Here is a 22,723-nt window from a genome sequence, read left to right as displayed (position 1 = left end):
CCAACGATTTTCCCCACGAAGTGTTTATTTATGAAGCGTTAAAAATACCGTTCAGAATTCCCTAAACGCTTCTTCTTTTTCTGAATTGGATATGGAGTGCCCTGAATGAACCCCCCAGCGCATGAACACTGCTCATATCATACAAAAATTAACACCCATCACGATTTTTCACCTTTAAATTTACACAGTACTTCTTTAATCAACTAAGTTTTTTTTTAAGTTCTTCATTAAGTTCAAGTACGTATTGTTGTTGTTAATTTCAGAGCGTTGGAGCGGGGCTCGGAGCTGGAGCGCGGAGCAATGGGGTTTTGTCCGGAGCAGCAGTGGAGTCGGAGCAAGGAAAATTTTTACTGCTTCACTGCTCCAAACTTTTTTTTTATTATTTGAATTTTCTTCCATTTTATAAGAGCAGATGAATGAAATGTTTTTAATAAATACCAATTCTCAATTTTTCATCACTGAAAAAATATTATATCGCAGGGCTAGTGTTAAGGAGGCACAGTGCTTCCTTTGCCCGAAAATTAAGCACTTTTTATGAATTTTTTTCAATATGAAAATGAAAAGCTAGAAAGATGGGGTTTATTGCAAATGAAAGATCACTGTTTGAAAGTATTAACAGAATTTTTATTTAAAAAAAAGCAGCTGGACCGGAGCAGGAGCGGAGCTGGAGCAAGTATTTTGATGCCGGAGCGAAGCGAATAAAAAATTAGTCTGCTCCAATCCCCCGGTTAATTTTGTTAGGTGTTCATTCATTGGTCATGCAACTTAAGTGTTCATTCACTGGCCAGATCAGATCTCTAATAATGGAAACACGATATGCACCACAAGTGTGACTCGTTATAAGGCAAAAGGTTAAGTCTGAGCTGAAGTATCACGCAAGAGGACGACTCATGGCAAGACCCCACATGCAAATCGAAACCATCTAAATCCACAAGAAGCTCGAGCAACCAGAGGCCACACACCAAGGAAACCAGTACTGGGATGAAGAAATCCAGGTATCAGAGGTGATCAAGGCGAGGTTGATGCAGCTGGTACGCCAATAAAGGCGTCCAAAGTGTGGAACGAGGATTCGCCATTCTTTACAGCGTGTCGTGGATGAAACTCGCCGTTTTAAAGACGGCAGCGGGAGGGGGTCGTAAATATTTGGACGATAGTGTCCCGATAGCGCGACCCCGGGGTTGCGTGCGGAATGGGAGAGCTGCACGGGCACACCCGAAGGTAGGCGCGACTGCGACGGCCGCACACACCCAGCTACGATCTCGAATTAATCCGCGGAGAGGTTAGCTGCTGGGCGCACCGGTAACTTGACCGTGGCTCGACCGCGAAACCCGTGGAAAACAGAGGGAACAGGGGGGTAGAGGAGCTCGTGGAAGAGGAGAGCCAATGACGAAACATTCTTGCACGCATCCTGTTTGCGGTTGACGAAAACTTTTCGAGCCACGAAATTTCGGGGAATCGCTGTTGACACGGACGAGGACTGTTCAGTCTCTCTGGATTCTTTCTGTGTTCTGGATCTTTTTCATGAAGGTCGGTTGCGGGTCCTGAATGGCGGACTTGGGTTACCCATTCTGGGAGACGCGGCGTGGATTATGGTCTTATGTCGAAGCAGAGGGATTTTCAGACATTCGAGATCTTTGGGGATTCTGGGATTTTAGGAGGATGATTATCGTTGGTGTAGGACAACGTTGCTCAACCCCTGAGGTTCCGCGATACGAAGTTTAGCATTCCGAGAAAAAGTTATCTTACAATAAAATTGAAATATGTAAGAATAGGTTCTGTAATTTCTAGGTGTTCGGGAACCACGGAAAAAGAGGGGCACGGGCGATGGGACTCGAACCCACGATCTTGCAGATAGTGATGGAATCCGAAGCACTTCGAAGCGCTTCGAACATGATTCGAAGCTTAAAACTCTTGAAAGTCTTGAAAGTCTTGAAAGTCTTGAAAGTCTTGAAAGTCTTGAAAGTCTTGAAAGTCTTGAAAGTCTTGAAAGTCTTGAAAGTCTTGAAAGTCTTGAAAGTCTTGAATGTCTTGAAAGTCTTGAAAGTCTTGAAAGTCTTGAAAGTCTTGAATGTCTTGAAAGTCTTGAAAGTCTTGATAAGTCTTGATAAGTCTTGATAAGTATTGATAGGTCTTGATAGTCTTGAATGTCTTGGAAGTCTTGGAAGTCTTGAAAGTTTTGAAAGTCTTGAAAGTCTTGAAAGTCTTGAATGTTTTGAAAGTCTTGAAAGTCTTGAATGTCTTGAAAGTCTTAAATGTCTTGAAAGTCTTGAAAGTCTTGAAAGTCTTAAATGTCTTGAATGTCTTGAAAGTCTTGAAAGTCTTGAAAGTCTTGAAAGTCTTGAATGTCTTGAAAGTCTTGAAAGTCTTGAAAGTCTTGAATGTCTTGAAAGTCTTGAATGTCTTGAAAGTCTTGATAAGTTTTGGAAGTCTTGAATGTCTTGAAAGTCTTGAAAATGAACATCTGGTTGCCAAAAACTAGCCAGGCTGATCGGCCAGATATTCTCGCAGGGTCGCGGTTTAGGACTGTATTGTCCCGCGAGTCGGCGGTGGACGTACATAGTACATACGGGTCCGAAACCTACCAAGACTTTGAAGCAAGACTTTCAAGACGTTCAAGACTTCCGAGACTTTCAAGACTTTCAAGACTTTCAAGACCTATCAAGACTCAAGGCTTATCAAGACTGTCAAGAGTTTTAAGCTTCGAATCATGTTCGAAGTGCTTCGAATTAGTCGCCTGATGTACAAGACAGATTCGAAGCGCTTCGAAGTGCTTCGAATTCCATCACTACTTGCAGATCCTCTACATACTATCCAGCCGCCTTACCAACTCCACCAACGCCGACCCTTCGAGGTCTCTTATTCCGGGCTCCCTCTTGCGAGGTTTCGTGATCCCACAAATATTAAAAATACGTCTATATTGTTCAAAGAAAACTGCACACCTGACTGCAAAATTTGGAACGGCGCGGTATATAAGAAAAAATTGTTGAGGCTAGGGGTTTCGCTAAATTTTAGTGAGTTTGGAAGGGTTCCGTGGCAAGATTTAATTGGGAAATGCTGGTGTAGGAGATTGATGAAATCGTGAATGTGTTTGGTGCTGATGAATGATTGGAATAGTAGTGTAGCTGGTGAATTTAGATGTTAAGGCTCGCCTTCATGGATTTTGCGCATGAAATAACTTACATAGAAGGTTGCATCTATGAAAAGTATGTATGTGCTAACTTTCTTAAGAGTTATTGAAGTATGGAAGCAGAGGTAGTTTTAGTATGCATTAATTCTGCAGTCCTCTTGACATTAATTACAGTTTATAAGTAATATGGTGGAAATCAAAATTATTTCCCTTGTGTACAGTATACCAGTCGGCATATGTAGTACTGATAGAAGTACTAACTCTGAATGCTCAGGGATTTCAAAAAAATATAGTGACTTATTTTAATATTCAGTAAGAAACTGCAGCTAATACCGAATACAACTTGGAAAAAATATTGTGGATTATACTGTCTACTAACATCTGGTCAACATTAGCACACCTCAACCCCCAGTACTATATAATTGCACCTCACAGTGCCTATTAGAATCTGTTCATCCTGAATACCACAATTCCACCCAACTTATGGGAACATCTACTGGAACCTGAGTGCCCCATCCAGAAGAATGACCCACACAAAGCTCCACATACACCCTCAAAAATTCCAAATACAAAAACGTGCAGCCCTTTTAATAACTGATGAAACTATGTGTACGAGACTTTCACGGCAGACTGTACGTACCTTTATCTTACCAAGCTATCCAAAACTGACCAAGTCCCACGTCATAAAAACGTCGAACTTAATACCTTTCACTTTCACGACCATAACATTACCGCTGTCTTAATCACACGCGCACCGCTAATAACGCATTGTTATAGCCCCGGCAATCCGCGTAACCCGATTTTAACGGTTGCAGTTAATACGCCGAGCACACTCATAACCCTTGTACGGCGTGGCATGTTCGTACAATTACCCCGGCACGAACTGAAACCGGTGATCGTTAGTACGTGCTTCGTGCGTTTCGCTCGATAACTGTATAAATCGTGGAACGCGACACTCGCCATTACGACGATTGTTACGCCTGTTCGTAGGACTCGTAACGGTTTAATGACGGTTCATCAACCGTTGGCAGCTTCGTCGCCCCTTCTGCGAGCGTCCAGGCGACACGCGAGGGAGGTTAATTAAAAGGCAGCGGAAAAATGGCCCTTTAAAGAGGAGGGAAACTGGTGGGGAAGAAACGGCATGGAAAACTTGCCAAGAGGATTGGCGTGCCGTTGTTTGGGCAAGGATCGCCTGCGGGGAGCACTTATCGATTTGGAGGGAACGTGCGGGGCAAATCGTCGCTTCCAGCGAAGTCCTGGCGAACGTAATAATCGATCTGACAGAGTTCGTGCTGCTCGTCTCGGGGCGCAACGTGGTAGCAATTTGACGTCTGTCTTCCGAAAAGCCGATCCGTTATTTCGTGCAATTTCGCCGAGGATGTAAGTTGAGCAGCTCCCCGAAGGGGCTCGGCCCGTGGGGTTTACGGTCGCTTAGCGAGACGCCTTGTTGGTTTTAAAGATTCCTGCGAATGAAGTCTTATGAGTATAATTACGCCGGGATGATGAAGTAACAAAAGTGGCGAATTGAGGGGTTCGTATCGGGAGAGCACACCGGGCACGTTATTTGTGGGGTATCGTGGTTAATCCTGTATTATCTTCTTAATGAAAAGGGAAATGCTTTATTAGCGAGCGAAATTACTTTTACCGAATAATCAGCCGTGCTCGATAGCGCCGTATTATAGGACATTGTAAACTTCTGTTGGGCAATGTTCCCTGTGGAGAACAAGCAGGGGTTTCGATGTTGATTTTTTGTTCGCAAGTGGGGATGATTATAGTTGTCGATGTAGGCATTGATGATTTTATAAAGATGTTCAACTTGCTGAGATTTCTACGCGTGTCAACAGTATACGGGGATGTATCTTAAGGGGACATTCCACCCTCTCGGCCGAAAATTCGGCCACTTTTCGGTGATGGCTTTTGTAATGAAATAAACACTTAACGTTTTCGTATTATGAGGGGTATATTCTACCACTCTTGAAATACTTCAAATCGTCATATAGAATGGTATAAGGATCATATCACGCCGGCGTAGAAGATTGCAGATCTCAGGGTGGACTAACCCTGACGACTCACCAAGGCCGATTTAAAAAATGGTCATTTTTAAAGAAACGGCAACACTCTGAAGTCTAAATCAAACGTTCAATTTCCGGACATGAAATCTTGCCTCTTTCTGGCAATAAAAAACAATCTATAAACCAAATAAAAAATCCACCCTGTCAAAAACAGCATTGGTCGATATATTTTAAGAAACTAATTCGCATCTTGCTTTCAGGTAAACTCTGTTTAATTTGGAGTGGGTACCGCAAATCACTGCAGCGAATTGCGCATTTGGGACATTGGCGTACAAAAATGAAGTATTGCAGCCAAAGATGTGACGTAATTAATAAAAAAATTACAGGTGCAATAATGTTAATACTTTCTTTAAAAAAAAATCTACGTTAACGTCAGTTTTCACAGCTCTCCAGGTGAATGTCCTCCCTTAAAAATTCACAGCCAACCCTCGAACTTCGATTCCCATTAACAACGATCCTCAGATCCACCGTTCCTCAGCAATATCTCACTTCCCACCCCGTCACTTCTGGATGATCTATCGAGACAATAATACATCAGCCACCCGACTATTTATAATAATCCCACCGCTCGTAATTCATTCGATTCACAAAGGGCTGGCCTCATAAATATTGAGCGGGGTATCATCGACAAAATCGCGACCAATTGCAACCGTGGGCCCCGTGCTTGCCACTTATTCCTCCCCCCGCGCGCGCGCGCCCCGTGTGCAATCGGGTGCGTGCACTCTGCATACGACCGCGTGCACGCTAGAAGCTCACGAAAGGGACACCCGTATTTCTGGCCGTATCGGTGGATTACGAGGATGTGTGCAAGCTGCGTGCCACGGGGCCCTCTGAGTGGCGTGGCGTGCGAATAGCAGCCCCCCCTATAAATCTTCATTTAGTGGCCACGGTTCGGCCGAACCTTCTCTCCCTTTCTCTCGCAGGACTCGCGAGCTGGAATTTCGTGAAGCACGCCGAACGTTGGATCCTGTTTTCTGGGTTTGCGCCTCGACGCCGATTGGGAGCAGTTGGAAGCTTTCGGGTTGGCTCGAATTAGCTTGACAGCGGGGTACTGAAGTGTTCGAATATTTCAGACGCGAGACTTTCACTAGGAGGCTGCTAACAACTACTAAACTCCCCTGACAAATTAACTCCATTTCCCTAGTTAATAAGTTAATATAATATAGTTGCACACGTGTATAAGGGGGAGCATAAGGAAGGCTTCTCTGGTTTACTTCTGCGGGTGATTTTGTCGATTTCTATCACTGAAACGAGTGTTCTGGAAGAGGAAGCTATTATGTTGAAAGGTAGACTAGATGTGTAATGAAGTTGGAATTTGGACTGTAAAATTTTTTTAAAAAATTTAAATTTAAAACCTAGCAAAGAAGAATGAACTTCTCATTTTCTAAAAAATTCAAGTTAAACTGAATTGTTTACTCCACATATCTAGTCTTTTTATAAAAATTTTAAACATATGATTTCGGCGCACAGTTTCGGTCAATTAAGGATTAAATTTAATTGACCGAAACTGTGCGCCGAAATCATATGTTTAAAATTTTTATAAAAAGACTAGATATGTGGAGTAAACAATTCAGTTTAACTTGAATTTTTTTTAGAAAATGAGAAGTTCATTCTTCTTTACTAGGTTTTAAATTTAAATACACATACGAGAGGTCCTCCTACTAAAGAAATAGCTGAGTTTTAAGTAGGTCACCCTAATTTATCCCATTTTCTCCAATAACTCCAGAAAATACCTGCAGCTAATACTTCCTATCAAAAATCACTCAAACCGAACGTATTCGACAGAATACTACAAAGAATTCAATTAAACGAAAGAAACTTAGCTCCCCAAGCTGAACCAAGAATTTTCGTTCGCTGAATACCGCGAGATGGAATTCCAGGGGCGATGAGAACTCTACTAGCAGCCATTGATCTCGAATAAAAGGAATTAAACCGTGCTGGAATATCTAAATTATATCCTTCGGTAACCCTGAGCGCGGACACGTGCCATTAGCTCCAATCCCGAACGGACATTAGAAATTCACGCAGAATTTCGTAATGCGAACGAGCCGATACATTCGTCGGCATCTTGGCCGGACTTTTTATTTAGCCGGCCGCGCACGGATACCACGAAAGTTTGAAATATCGAGTCGCATGGCGATATTAGATACGGCTAATTGAATACCGGGGGAGTTTTCACGTAACACGGGTTTCCAGGAGGCTCGAGTAATTTATTATGTACTTAACGCTTTTTCGTATGATTGATAATATGCGCGGCTGCCGGCCAGCATTACGCTCCGCCGCGCGATGATTTATCGAGAAATATTTATTATTGCGCAAGCTCGCGTCAGCAGAATTGTGATCCACGCTCGGACAATCCTTTATGGAGGGTGTTTTTAGCGTATCAGTAGCGAAGTCGCTTACGTAACGTTCCCTCGGGAGTTCAGAGACTGGAAAAAAAAGTTCCCCGAATTTATGCAACCAGTTTTCACGGTACCCCGGGTTCACTCGAGGCACGTGTAGAATTTCGTATTTCTAAGAAACCTCGGACTTCCGTGTTACTTCGATTGGAGTTTTTTTTTTAACGATTATGGGATAATTACATGACTGTACAGAGATGATTAACCTCCTGGGTGATTTTCTGTTTTACTGTAAGTACCTCGCAAGTTTGAAGGAAACGTGTACTTTGATTTTACGAGATCACAAGTGGATTTATCTTTAAGGGGGTGCCACCTTGGACGCATGAAAATCATGGGTTTATTTAGGATTTTCTTCATTTAAATAATGAACTCAATAGAACATCTGATTGATGGAATTTACTATGCATCTCTTCAAGACTAAAAAAAATTTAATATCGATTTAACTCGAATAATAGAAAGTATCAGAAACGTTTGTATTTATCGACTTGACACTCCATGGTTTTTAAATTGCAGGCAAAAGCGACGAAGCAGATGAAGAAAATTTAAACGTAGTAAAGTAGAGGAAATTACAGGCTTCGCAATGATACCAAACGAAGCTAATATTGAATTTTTCTGGCTTTAAATGTTCGTGGAACAAAAATGGCACGAGCCTAATATTTAATTTTTTCTGGCTTTAAATGTTCGTGGAACAAAAACGGCACGAGCCTAATATTTGCGAATGTTCAGATTTACAAAGAAATTGTTACGAAATGGCAAAGACTTCGCTGTAAAATCCCTCCCATCGGGAAGATAATCCCCATTCCCTCCGTGAAGCTGCGTTTTCATTTCGAGCACGATACAATGTATTCCCCTTAACTCCTGACCCCGTGGCCACTTAATTTCATCGAGCCTCGGTAATCTCTGGCGCGGGATGATCGATAATTGCGATCAGCAAATCGTACCAACGAGATACCCTCATTGAATACCATTGAAAATTTATTTCTCTTCGTGGCCGGCGAAGTTTTTCTGTTCCTTTTGCGACGGAGCCCGTTAAGGTGTACTGGGTCCGTTTGACAAGTTCGTTCGGGGGTCGAAATCGCGGTCGATCGAAGCTATCGAGTCGCTGTTGTACGACGCGGCTGAGATAACGGAGCGGCCAGTCGTTAATCAGCAATAATTACCGATGGTAGATACGTCATAGCGCTTATGCAGCATCCTACGTTTCGCCTGCATCTGGCAGCGAGAAAGAAAAATCGAACGGGGGCCCATCTCCAAGGCCTCGTTGCAGGCCAGATCGAAAATGAGATGATCCCTTGCCCCGATATTGCTCATCCTTCGGCTCCTCTCGACGGAGCCGAGATTGCTTCCGCTTCAACGCGCCTTGCCAATGGATTCTACTGGTAATTAAAGGCGATTGATATTGTGGCCTTCCACGTCAACCTCGGAGCACATGGGAAACGACAGGGGACAATGGAACGGGGAGAAAATATTAGGCGTCGTGTAATGTGTTTAAGAGCTTGTTAATGTTTAGGTCTACCAACCGCGTTTGTGATTTGTGGAACTTAGGTAGATTATGGAAATGTAGGTACCAATTGAGGCACTGGGAATAAAAACGGACTAACCTACATTGAAAAGAAATAAGCTTTCCTATTTTATATTGTTAGTATAGTTTATTGGAAGAAATTGCTACTAACTCAATTAAGCAGAAATTGTGGGTTAGTTCGGTATTGCTCTCAATGCCTCAATTAATACGAAAATATAGTACTCTTTACGTGGCCACTTGCAACCCTCGTAATCCATGAGTACCAATACGAAAATATAGTGGGGGAGAATGGGGAGAGTTGAACCACGTTTTTTGTTTATCGTTATTTCTCTATGAAAAATTTGTATTCGTTATGTTTTTCGTTTAATAAAATAAAATACAGACGTTCTTTTATCCTTTTGCAAAATCGCTTTGAAATGTAATGCTGTTTAGTTTATATTGTATGGACAATTACTTCAATGCCTCGTTTGGTTCAAGTATCCTCAAATTAATTATAAAAATTCTGCTTGAGGTATTGTGATTACTATTTAACTAAAATAATACTTTTTTTTACATATTTGGCGGCTAAAACGTCTAGAATTCAGAAATTTCGAATTCAAAAATATAAATTTATTACCCTGAACAAATGGTGCCGTTGAAAACCAATATGGCAAATATTCTTACTTTTTCTTTGTTTTTGTTTCATTTTTTAATGCAAACGAATTTTTGTCAGATTTTGCTTTTCCTTGAGCATTTTTTTCTGGGTTAACCGTGGGGATTTGTTTTTCTTTTATAACTTCCCACCACATTTAGACAGCCTGTAAAAAATTCGGATAATCTAAACCAAAGAGTGGTTCAAGTATCACCCCCAACAGTGGTTAATTCAGCCCCACAGATCATAACCAAATTACGAATGTCCCCAAAATAATAAAACATATTCTGAACCGAAAATGTTAGTACGTAAATACCAGAATATGAATATACTTGCGGCAAAAATAAATTAGACGTAATTTAGAACAATTTACCAATGACAACAAACTTTTTTCGACAAATGAAAAGGTCAGGAAATACAGCGGTTTAGGTAACAGAAAAGTTTTAATTCCAAGTACTAAAAGCTACAAACACTCCACGTCTCTACAAACGCATGTGAGGTTAGGTTATGCATAGAACTAACTATATTTAATAAAGGCAGCCGAAGATTGCTACTTAGTAGAAAACGAAATATCCTCAGTGGTTCTACTATTCCCATGGTTCAACTATCCCCGCCCTCACCTACTCTTGACATGGAAATCCACACCCCCTTCACCCATGAGTACCACTAAGAAAATACAGTACTGCACACAAGGTTCTCGTTCATATAGCATCCCATAACCCTCTTCACCTATGAACAGCAAAACGAGAACAGAATACTCCACGCAGGGTCAACGTTGCATCCCATAACTCTTCACCCACAATTACCAATACGAGAACAGCATACTCTATACAAGCTTCGCACAGCACCCAATGACTCCATTCAACGTTAACAGGATTTCCCTTCATTTCCAGGACTTTACCATACCTCCCAGACAAGCAATCTTCCGTCCCATCAATACGCAGCGTTGAAACGCAACGCAGGGTGCTCCCGCACCCCGTTCTGCTCCAGTATCCCGTCCACTTGATATCGTGACGCGGTATTCATCCAGGAGGCACCTTGCCCAGCGCCGCGCTTCTCTATTTGTCTTCCTCGTGCTGTCGGTGAAGGGCCGCGCCCGAGTTCCCTCGCTGCAGTCACTTTTTCAGCCCGATCCTCTTTTTTCCCCCCGAGCTCTCTCTCGGCCGCATTTCTTCGGGCTTCCTCTTTTTGCCACGGCTCTGTGGCCCTCCTCTCGCCTCGTCACCCTCTTCTTCATCCAGTTCCTGGCGACTACCACGGGTCGACGTGATTACTTATGGCCACTCCTGGAAGGGGGAGGAGGGATGTATAAGGTCCCCACTTTAATCCCTCCCCCCCCCCCCAGCCCCTTCCTGATAGAAAGAGATTAGGGCCGTTATAAGACGGACACCAGTTTGTCCAGGCTGATCGATCATCGAGGCGACGACGAGGAGCGAGGCCCGCGATACACTTCGTTCCCTCGCGTTTTATGACGAGGATTACTGTCAGCCGTGGACTGCAATTCCTTCGGGCTGGTTGCTTACTGTAATTATTTAATAGCTTTCTTAGTACTCCCGAGTCGACGTTCATGCTCGTTCCCCAGTGGTCTGCCTCTCAGTCGGACGCTGCTTAAGCTCCTCGCGATGGCAAGTCTATTCTCGGAGAAGAGTCGAGTGTATTGTGCTAGGTCCTGTTTCGTTATTGGCAGATGGCGAGGCAGTTTGATGCACTGTGTTGTCACTGTGGCAAAAGCTCCATGGGTGTAGAATATTCTCTTCTTCCTTGGTTCGGCATCGCCTTCTTCATTGAATATTCTTCTCTATAGAGATGCTGCGCGATCGTGACTTTAAGAAATAGCTTCTACTTCATACAGTCTCGAAATGGCATGGAGGATAGTAGGAGCGACGCGTGATACCTTCACATTTTCGGAACGTTGATATAAATATTCTGATATTCCTCAGTTGTCCCTCAACCCTGGGTTCTCCGAAAAGCTGGCACCTAACTCTTTCACTGTTGTTTCCAAGGACCCTTTAACCAACTTCTCGCAAACTAACTACTCGACCCAAACCTCCTCTCAAGGTTTCAACCGCCATGTTCTTCAACACCTTCTTTAATCAGCTTTCAACTGACCTTCGAACCCTGCAGAATCACCCTTCGACGCACAATCCACCGTGAAATCTTCCGTTTCCCAAAGAGTACCTTCCCTCCAGCCAGGGAGGCTCGCAGCCTCGGGTTTTCCATCTCTAACCGCGGGGACCGTTATCGCGGAGCGGCGAGGTTCAGTAACGATCAGCATTTTCTTACGGCAGGCAGGGAATACACGACAGGCTGACTCACAATCAACGGAAAGCATTTCAGGTATTAGCCCGAACACGTGGCACGTGGACCGTGTCGCTCGATCACGTGGCAAAAAGTTAACTACCACGGCACACCAGTCGCGGGATAACAGGGAGAAAAAGAAGGGGCAAGAAGTCGTCGTTGCAGCCGGCGATGAGGCTCTCTCGGAAGCTATTATACCGGAAGCTGCGAGGCAACGATTATACGAAAGCTGAGGAGACTTTGTGCCGTTTTGTAAGGCACGCTCGCTGATACCCGAGCCTGGGGCATCGCGGAATCCTTCGTTCTTTCAGATACAATGAAACCTGTGTACCTCGACACTTTCCATCAAAATTCGAGGATATTGGACACTGTTTCCTCCAACAGGCGATGAGTAGGCAATTAAGAACCCTGTGAACTTGGAATATTTTATAAATTCTATGGTTGACAAAGAAAATAGTGGAACAAGGCACTTGTCGACCTGCATCGTAGAGCTAACTTCTTCATGAATTTTTAAATGTTTTTGAATTAAAAGATTTCAGTAGGGTCTCAGCAAGTGGTGATCAGATGGCCTTATGTTTAGGGAACGCGATGTGTACGAAGCACCCCTCGGGTAAGCCCTCTGAACTTTGTCATCGCTGAAGACATATGTACGTGATACATCAGACTTGTGTAACCACGGAGGGAATCAATTAAGTTGTTCAAAAACACTTTCCTTTTGCAATCAAATGGCCCACGTGACGCAACGAGCTCGAGCGAATCCATCTGGTGCGAATGCATGACGCTGGAAAAAGGGTAATAGCCGCGTAGCTGTACTATAATTGTCCAAGAGATTGCAACTTTCTCGGAACGAAAAAGGATGTACCGTTCTCATTTGACGATTAGCCGGAGCTGCGGCGTCTAATAGTTTTGAGGAAGCTTATCTGTCACAGGAATTACACGACTGACGGAGATAATCGTAGTAATGGCGCTCTAAACGCTTAAGAAGAATAGGAGCCATTAGGGGGGAAATTGTTTCCCTGATACACGCCGTTTTATGGAAATCTCTGTTGCGACCGGGCACCTTTCAATTATGCTCGCAAGCTGCGCGCGTACTAAATGAAAAGTGATTGACAGTAATACGGGGCCGGCCTGGCGTGCACGCGCGCATGCGCGGGCGCGAGTGACTTAACCTCCAAGCGAGCGAGCGTTGCGTCATGAAAATATTGTGACATTTAAATGCTATAAAAAGTATTTTCCAGCGTATGGAAATGACACGCTGGCGGGTGCAGTTTCTTTTCACGGCGGGAATGAAAATTCTCAATGTTCCGATTGAATATTCAGCCGCGGGAATTTATTCTTCGACGGTAAGACTTTATGGCTGACAGCTTGCGGGGAAATGAAATTAACGGGATCGGCACGTCAGCCTGCTGGGAAATGAAATGAAATCCACTGTTACGGTGCGTTTCCACGGTGTCGTATTTTAAACACCTTATTCGAAATTGCTGAAGTTACTAAGTGTCACTCAAAACGGCTACTGGAGCTGGAAACCCGATGGGGAACTTATACAATACGAGACACTATTTCTTCAATAAATATTCAAATTTATTGCAATGCAAATTAATGTAAAATGTTACTTGCTATTAAGGGGTCTCCAATGTTTGGGATTTTTTTTAAGAGAAACCCTCGAATTATATTAATGGAAAATTTATAAAAAAAGTTTAATTAAAAAAACGGTACCTGAAACTTTGAACGCGTTTTTTTCAAAACGATGTTTTCGAATTGGTTAGCATGGTATTTCAAAAACCAATCACCCGATTTACTTCAAACTTAGTATATATCTTCAGTAGATGTCCCATTCTCATTGTTACTAAAGCGAAGTTGCTTTTTGCAAAATTAGACTTTTGCGACTTAAAAAAGTAGCGATTTTTTGCAGAAATCAATGTCTGTTTTAGACGCTGCCATATTTTTTTTTACTTTTCAGTGTTTCTCACTTAATCTAGTTCAAACGATAGTCACACTCATACAGATTACACAATTTTTCCAAATTTCTATTTCAGACAACTACAACGGCTGATTTTACGCTAACCATGCGCATATGATTTTTGCAAGGCGCTCTATTGGAGGCACTATAACTCCGGATATAACCACTATTTTTGCATACAATTTTTTCTTCAAATTCTCTAAAGATTGACAAATAAAGCCACGAAGCTGGAAGCAAATAAATTTAATGGTTTTGTTTAAAAAAATTCCCAAATTTCGCATCATTTTTCGTCCGTCAAGGTAGGGAGACCATTAAAACTGTATCGCCTCTCAGAATAATTGTAAACCAAATACAACACAATTAGACATTTATTATAATTTCGTTTTTCATTACTGTAAAAAATAGAACAATTACTTTCTAGTCTCTGTAAGCATTCTAATTGCTCCTTGTGATTATCAGGCAAGAAAGCAGCATCGCAGTCTCTTACAAAATTTAATCCTGCGAAATATTCGCCGGAGGTAAGAACTGCCCAAAGAAACCGATCTCTCGATGACGTTCCGTAATCTCTGTTCTATTTTCGGAGCAAGGAACGGGCGCAGACGTCCAGGTACGTGTGCTTCCACGAAAATCTCGTGGCAAGTGGTTCAACGATCTCGCCTTCCCCCGAAATCGCTAAGGCCTGATCGAGAAGAGAAAGTGAACAAGACGGGCGCAACGAGATAAGAGCCCACCGACCAGAACCTTTGACGCGGTGAGCCTAATTGCGATCTCTCGATCGCGACCGTCGCCAAACAAGGAAGTCGCCGCTGTCTTATTGCCTGGCAATGCCCTGGCCTGACCCCCTAATACATGCACGTACACGCGTCCCTTGTAGAAACAATCCTGCGACCACAATTTCCACCGATCTTTGCGACCCAGAGCTGGCAACACGAGATACCCTGCTCTAATATTGTTCAACCGCTTAGTTGAGGAATAGTCCCAAAATTGCGCTACAGTAAAATCTAAAATACGCGTTCTTTCGTTTCATATTACTGAGAATTTGTGTATAAGGGGGTTCCTAAAATAAGGGAAGGCACTCTATGAGTGTATTCTATTTATCGCACTAATAAAAAAAATATATAAGCCTGCAAATGCTTCATTTCCGAGGTACAGTGTTTCAAGGTTTTTTTATTAGAGCCTTATCTCGTATTAGAGATAAAGGCAGATTATGTACCTTTATCGATCCTCTTCAAGCCACTGTTATTTATGAAATACAAAGTGCCAGTGGTTCGTAGATACACCAGTAAAAGGCACTCCGTCGTAATTAACCCTTAACTGGTATCTTGGGGTCGCTCATGACCCCAGGCACGCAAAGTTCGCTGCAAAATTTTTGGTTGCCTAAGCTTGTAAGCTGTTTTTCTAATTAATTTTATAATAATAGTTTAACTTTCTAGGTTTCTATTATTTTACACATTACCTAAGAACAAAATATTCATAGAGGTTGATTCAGGGTCGACTTTACAAATTTCTGTGTCCGTTTTTATTTGGGGTCTGACACGACCCCAGTATGCCAGCCACGTTTGCCAAAAACAGTGTTGGAATGTGTAAAACGATGGACTGTTTCCTGGAGTTGGAGTGTCAGGGACTTTGGGGACCCGGTGACTTGTGAGTTTTTCCTTTCTTTCGCTACAGGAGACCCAAAAGACGGGAAAACGGTCTTCTCGACCCCTGCGCTTCTCAGTCCGAGAAAACCCTCCAAACCGTTAACTTGTATCGCGCTAAAGACTATTCTTTCTATTACTTTTAGTTTAAGTTTTACACAGTTCTTATTATTATTATACTGACGATCGACTGTGTAACTTTTATTTTTCTTAAATAAATAAACATTATATTCTAACAAATAGTTTAACTTTCTAGGTTTCTATTATTTTACACATTACCTAAGAGCAAAATATTCATAGGGGTTGATTCAGGGTCGACTTTACAAATTTCTGTGTCCTTTTTTATTTGGGGTCTGCCACGACCCCGGTATGCCAGCCACGTTTGCCAAAAACAGTGTACCAGTTAAGGGTTAAAATTGAGTCCCGGCGCAGATAATCCTGGCGGCAGTTTGAAATTCGCGAAAGGCAGGGCCGTTTCACGCGCGCCTGCGGGGGCAAACAGTCGCCGCTACCGAGCGGATAATTGCCGATGTCTGGATAACAAAAACCGTGTCAATAATTAATCGACGGTGAAGTGGAGATTAATCAATTTGGTTAACGCCGGGGCGAGCGTGCGGTGCGGTATCGTCCGGGGCAGCCGTGGCTGTGCTAAAGCCAGCCAGGTCCCCTCCTCTCTATCTCTCGCCTCCGCAAACGTCGGTTCCCGCTCGTGTTAATTAACCCCATTGAGATCCCAGTTAAGATATCATTGTTCCTCACGGCGAGAGTTCGCGTTTCGACGAAAAGAAACGAACGAGAGCGGAGGGAAAAGAAGGGAGCAGAAAAGAAGAACGGCGGAGCAAAATCGCCGCCGTGCCTCTGCTCCACCTTTCCGCGGGGACCGAATAAATCTTGCTGCTCGCAAGGGTCCGACTAATTTTTAAGATCTCGGTTTTCAATTGTAATTGCCCCGGCCCCGGCGAGCAATAAATCAGGGATTCGCCGGTGTTTTCGTGGGGAACACGACAGTGAAACGGGCAACTTCGGTTTCGTTTGCGCTCGGCTCTGCGCCGAGATTGGAGGATGTTGGTGGAGGTTTGCGATTATGTTCTTTGGGCTCTTGGTGTAAGTGACGAGTGTGTAGGTATATCAGGATCAGTGGTAGTTTGGTGTGTTGTAAAGGAGAGTACTGAAAATCGAGGTATCGAATTGTTTGGATAGGTTTACATATCTTGTTTGAGCAATCTAGTATTTTGGTTGAAGGTAATTCTTGTTAGATTGTGAACGTTGCGCGAGAATTTAGGTATCAGAAAATGTGTATAGAGATTAAGATGATTCGAGATTAAAAGCAAGCACACCTCAATTGTACTGCTGGATGCAAGAAGGGCCTCAGTGCCAAAAGTCAGTTTCGAGAAAATTATCTGTAAAGATTACGAATTTAGATATTTGTTAAACATAGTGAAGATGTTGTAAGACTGTCTGTAATATTTAAAATTTAGATATATCTCATTTGTACTGGCATTATTACAATCGGAATTATGTAATAAATTAATCAGTGAAATTAATTTTATAGTCTTCTCAGACTTTTCTGGCATAAAATGGAGAAGTATAGAAAAATAATGTTGCTGTTAACACTATTTTTAGTATTTATTTTATATTTACATAAAATTTTGAAAAATATAGAATATTGAAAAAATATAGTTATAAAAATAGTTACAGATCGCGTCATGTTTAGGTTGATGTATGTTTAGCTTGCAATTAAATTGAGTTAGGGTCAGTTGGTCAAGATCGATCCATAAAATTAGCTCTATCAATTTTAAACATACGGCAATGCAAATTATAGGAATTTAAATCTGGTGGTGGTGGTAAAGGTGGAATCTAATAGCGCGTTCTATGCACAAAGGACTTGGGCATCCTGAATCCACTGAAAAACTAGTGATCCATGACCTACCCCAGTTTGTGTTCTCAACAAAAACAGCACACGTCAATCTCACAACTGTGTCATACCTGACCAAACTTCTCCCGCCTGCGGTGAAGCGAACCTGCAATCCAATTCGAGAGGCTGATAAACGTCGATTTTTCCAATCCAGCGATACCCCGGCCAGTTTTACTGCTCTACGAGCTCGCTTGGAATTTAAGTACGGATGGCTCTGAACGATCATGAAACCGCATCACCGCGCTATGATCGATTAACGGCGCATGTACGTCGTCAAGCTGGCAGATTCAAACGAGACCAGGGAGAAACTGGATCGTCCTGGATACGGTCTGTCACGGTCAATGATTCCAAGGCGATTCCCGTAATAGAGGTAAGACAGCGAACAAACGATCGCTGGTGTCCATCAGTCGGGGAACAGGAGGCGAGAAAACTGGCGAAAGATATGCTTAGGCGATCAGTTAAGGGAACCGTAACACCCCGTATAGATGATTGGCAGGCTCGATAGCAGGCCACGATACAAGCTACCGATATTACAATGGGCCGGGGAATTCTGTTGCGGTGGAAACACGCGGAACACCGTGTACGTGATAATTCAATCGTAATTGCACCCCGTGTTCCCCTTGGGGCGGTCTATTGATAAAACGCTCGCGACCACTTTCTAAATGTTTTCTAAACGCTCGGAAACGTTTCTGTGAATTTCACGCGCCGGTCAGTGGAAAGCGTGCGATTCAATTTGAATGGCGAAGTTTGGGAAACATGAAGGATTGTTACGAGTGTTGGGTGGATATTCGGGAAACGGCGTCCAATTCCAGGGAATGGGATCGAGGCCCAGGGAATGCTGAAGCATTCTGCTGAATGAATGCGCTCTGGTTTCAGACTCGTGAATTTTGAGAATTTAAAAGAAATTTTAAATTCCAGATTGAATAAATTCATATATTTTGTACAATTTCGTTAACACGTCCTTGCAGAGTCAACTCTCGCATTTAGAGTGAATAGATCTTCAATTTCGGTTGTTAACATAAATAATTACAATTTGTTTCTCGAACGAGCGTTTACATACTTTCATTAATGATGAATAGAAATTACAAGAAAAATCAACAACTTCATGTAGTTCTTCGCCTTTTCTTTAGTTTAAATTTCCCTTCAAATCAAAAGCTATGCTGAGCTATGTGCAGCATATCTAATGCAACAGTTCACATCACGAGAATACAACATGAGTTGGATCGATTTGGTTTTGTTGATTTTCTGAGCAAGGAAATTGTTTCTGTGGATTTCTGTGGATTCAAGTGGAGAGATGTGAGAATTCAGGCTCGTTTGATGGAGTTTGAAGTGGAAAATTGTATTGTATTGTCCGTGGCAGGGCTTTTGATTGGTATTTATATTGTGGTGGTGAATTGAGGGTTGATTGGACTTTGGAGAATTAAAACTAAGCTGTTTTAGCAGAGAAAATTGTGAAAAGTAAGGAGTGCAGAATATTCAAACTGAAAGTACATTATGTATAGTGAAACGATGGTTGCATAAAATAGGGTAATGGAAAGGAAGTGTGTTAAAATTAATTGCAGAGATGCAAGAAGTGTAAGTTTGTGAATAAAGTCAGAAGTAGTGTAATGTGAAACTTTGTCTATGGACAGAATAAGTAGAAACAGTACCGTTAGGGTCAGACCTAATGCGTGAAGACATTTAACCACCTTTAAGAAATTTCAAAGCAGCTACTCGTGGAAGTGATGAGCAAGAAAAAATTCGCTGCACATGGTTTTGTCCAGCACCCTTTTGAACAATACGAAATTTTTATAAAAAAAACCGTTAACAGTAAATTATTTTTATAGAAAAGTACTTATATTTTACAGTGTTCATGCAGCTCCCACTTAGTTCATACTATAATTAATACACTTATGTTTAATTTATCACATATTAAGAGTAAATAATTTGAAGTAAAGAAACAGATGTTGTTGAATTTACCTATTCAGTTACCGTCGTTCAAACCAGAAATCATTAGGGTAATGATTGGGTTAAAAAATCTAGACACTGTACTACGCTTATTGCTACAAAAAATAGGAGGGTAAAATGATTTGGATTCCCAGAATATTTTCTTTTTTATATCATTTCTCTGTTACCTAAGACGATCCACTATCCAAAGCTTCTTATCCCCTTCTATTCCCCAATATTCTACCATATTCTACAATCAACACCCAGCAGCAGAATACCAGAAGCAACCCCTCTGCTTTTCCACCCCACTTCCACTTCAACTATCACCACGAAAGAGCACAACTTCACTCGCTACCCCTCGCAGTAAAACGAGTAGTGCACAGTCCCCCCCGCGGAATAACACGTAAAATACGTATTTTTGCGGGTTGCCTTTTTTACCCAATACACGGCGTATATCATTACTTTAATGCATCGTTGCTGCTCGCAAGCAGGAACAAGAGAATCGAAATCGCCTTGATCGTCGGCGGTAACGGAGTAGGTTACTAATGGTGGGCTTGGTGGGTCGGTGGGTTGGTAGACTGGGTTGGGCTTCTTAGAGGTCCACCGAGGTCAGCTGTACGAGAAGGATATAGTTGCCCAAGGCACCGATGACATCGACGAGCGAATAACCAGGCTCGAGAGCCTCGAACGAGCGTGCTGTACGAACACAGGCTCGAGCCTCTCAATGAAATATTCCTGAATAACCATGCCAAACCCCCACGATTCCAACGTAAATTCTGTCCCTGCATTCTTTTCCGAAAGCAAGCCTATCAAATGCCAAGAATCCGCCTCCTCATAGATAGGTATCTAGTTCACACGAGTGGGGGACCGATTTTAAAATTTCCCCAATTGAATTCCAGCATCTTCTTACGCGACACTTAAGTGGCTAATTACCAAAAGTTTCTTTTTTACCTTTTTCATTGTTAATAATGCGCGAAATTAATCCAAATTCTGGTAAAATTAAAATGTATACTTCGGGGTGGACCAAAAATCAAAATAAATGTTGATAAAGAATGGGAACTCCTCTTCCTATTGGATAAAAGAATGATGAATTTCAATTGCGGTCTGATAATAATATTGTGATTGCACCTGATAGTATACGTAATGATAATAATAGTAAGATTGCAGTAATAAAGAGAGTGATCATGGATTTAAGGGTAATTGATCACAGTTTATTGAAATATTTTTTATATTTAAAATTGTAAGAATAAAATTAATTGCAGCTGTAATTGATGAAGTTTCTGTAATATGTAGAAAAAATGAAGGATGATGAGTGTATGATTATCAGGGGGGATGAATTGTTCATTTTGTTCCTGATCCAGAATTTAAAATTCTTCTTATTAAAATAATTAAAATTGATGGAGGTAGGAGTCAAAATCTTGTATTCTTTATTCGTGGAAATGTTATCTTAGGAGCACCTATTATGGGAGTAAGTCAGTGGCGCAATTAAGAGGCTAAGTGCCTGATACTTCGGATCCATTCACTTGGTAGAAGCATTTCTTGTTTAATGCGTCCCCTACCACGTGGGCCACTGGTGGCCTAAATCAATCAGAAGACCAAATTTGAGCGGGAATCTAGATACCTCCCAAATCGATTTTTCACTAAAAGAAGGGAAAAGGAGGCTTAAACAGCGAAAGACTCAACGCAATAATAATAAAACTATAATTGACAAATTCGTCAACTCGAAAATTAAAAAAAAATTATGCTAATAACGTAACTATTTTTTGATTTCCCAATAAAACAGTCCTAAGGGTGCAAAACACCCCCACAAAAAATGTCGAGTATTCAGATTATTGTGACTATCTACGAAACTGTAAAAGATATAAAAAAGAAGTTAAATTCAAACTTCTATGGTTTTTTATGTCCTATAAAGCGGCGACAGAGAAATAGCAAAAAGCATTATTTTTTCCAAATTTATTCTCACCACCCCTTCGTTCGAAAATTCTTTATCACCACATTCTAAGATACCGAAAGCCTTGCGAGTGCTGCAGTTCGATCTTCTTCTTAGTCATTACATTCAAGTCCCACTGGCAGCCTTAAACTCTGCAGCAGCACTCACCGCGATAAAAATGCTAATAAATCGATGTTCCCCCGCGTTACCTCAAATCCAACCACTCCGCGCTGCAGCACAGAATCCTAGATTCCGCTGAGAAGCACAGAGACGCAGGCTGACAGCGAACTTTACATCCCCTGGACAGTGCAGCTCGGTGCAAAAGGAAACAGAGTCGAAGCGAAGGTCCTGGGGCAGAGTCGATGAACACGATGGGCCAGGCTGTACCCTTTGTCCCGGAATAATTATCCTGCGTGCTCCTTTTCGAAGAATCTCGTGCGGTGCGTGTTGCAATATATAAAACACCGGCTGTTCCGTGGCGGCGTGTGTCTTTGCCGCGCGGAAAGGAGACGGGGAACGCTTAAAAAGAGGCAAAAGGCCGAGAAGGTGGGGGGTGGGGGGGGGGAGGGGGGCGAGGGCAGAAGGAGATGCTGAAGAAGGCATGGGTCATGCAACAACAGGAAGGTTAGTTGCTCGGGGCGGCGACAAGCGAGCGAACACCATCTTGCCACGGCTCTTACATACGTAACCGGCTCTCATAATAATTTCACTCAGCCACGAGGGGCCCTGGACGATGTGCAACGCACGTTTCCTGGAACTTGGACCTATTCGTCGCGAAAAAAACACATCCCGGCTTCATTATCCGTGGGTGGGAGTGGCTACGTGTCTCTGGGGAGGTTAGAAAAAGCTAGATGAGACTGTTTCGTTGCTGCGACGTGGAAACGATATTCGAGGGCAGGCTGGGCTGAGTCGATCCGGGGAGGAAATTCAGTAAAATTACAGGTGTAAGAAGGGTTATTGTTGCGGGGGCTTGAGATGGTTGACTTCCTGCAATCGTGGCAGGCTGATGGGGTGCTATGTTGAAGGCTAAAGGAGAGTTCTTTGGGGTTTCTAGTAGCTTTACTTTAGGCCATGGGAGGGGGACGTTTTCGTGCTGGCAGTCGGCATTAATTTAGCTGTATTAATTAAATAAGGATGCATTCAAGAAACTTCAATTAGATATACCTAAAATTGTACGTTATTATGTAAAATGTAGCTGTTATGTACTTAATAATTTCAAAGAATGAAAACTATTTGTTAATTTTAAAGATAACTAATCTTTTAATGACTCTGTTGTGTCTGCTTTTTGTTGGAAAGCATTTGA

The 22,723-nt window shown here is 42.4% G+C and overlaps 1 protein-coding gene and 1 pseudogene across 2 annotated transcripts in view; both read right to left on the bottom strand.

Moving 5' to 3' along the window:
• Positions 1–22,723, bottom strand: part of LOC143374557 (uncharacterized) — a 443,017-nt gene that overhangs the window by 350,374 nt on the left and 69,920 nt on the right. The gene's annotated exons all lie outside the window — the stretch shown is intronic.
• On the bottom strand, positions 20,416–21,541 carry LOC143374883 (cytochrome c oxidase subunit 1 pseudogene; annotated as a pseudogene).

Source organism: Andrena cerasifolii, chromosome 11 (assembly GCF_050908995.1).
Source record: "Andrena cerasifolii isolate SP2316 chromosome 11, iyAndCera1_principal, whole genome shotgun sequence".
Lineage (NCBI taxonomy): Eukaryota > Metazoa > Arthropoda > Insecta > Hymenoptera > Andrenidae > Andrena > Andrena cerasifolii.
The sequence above is the reverse complement of the archived record's forward strand: the minus strand, read 5'-3'. Positions and strand labels throughout refer to the sequence as shown.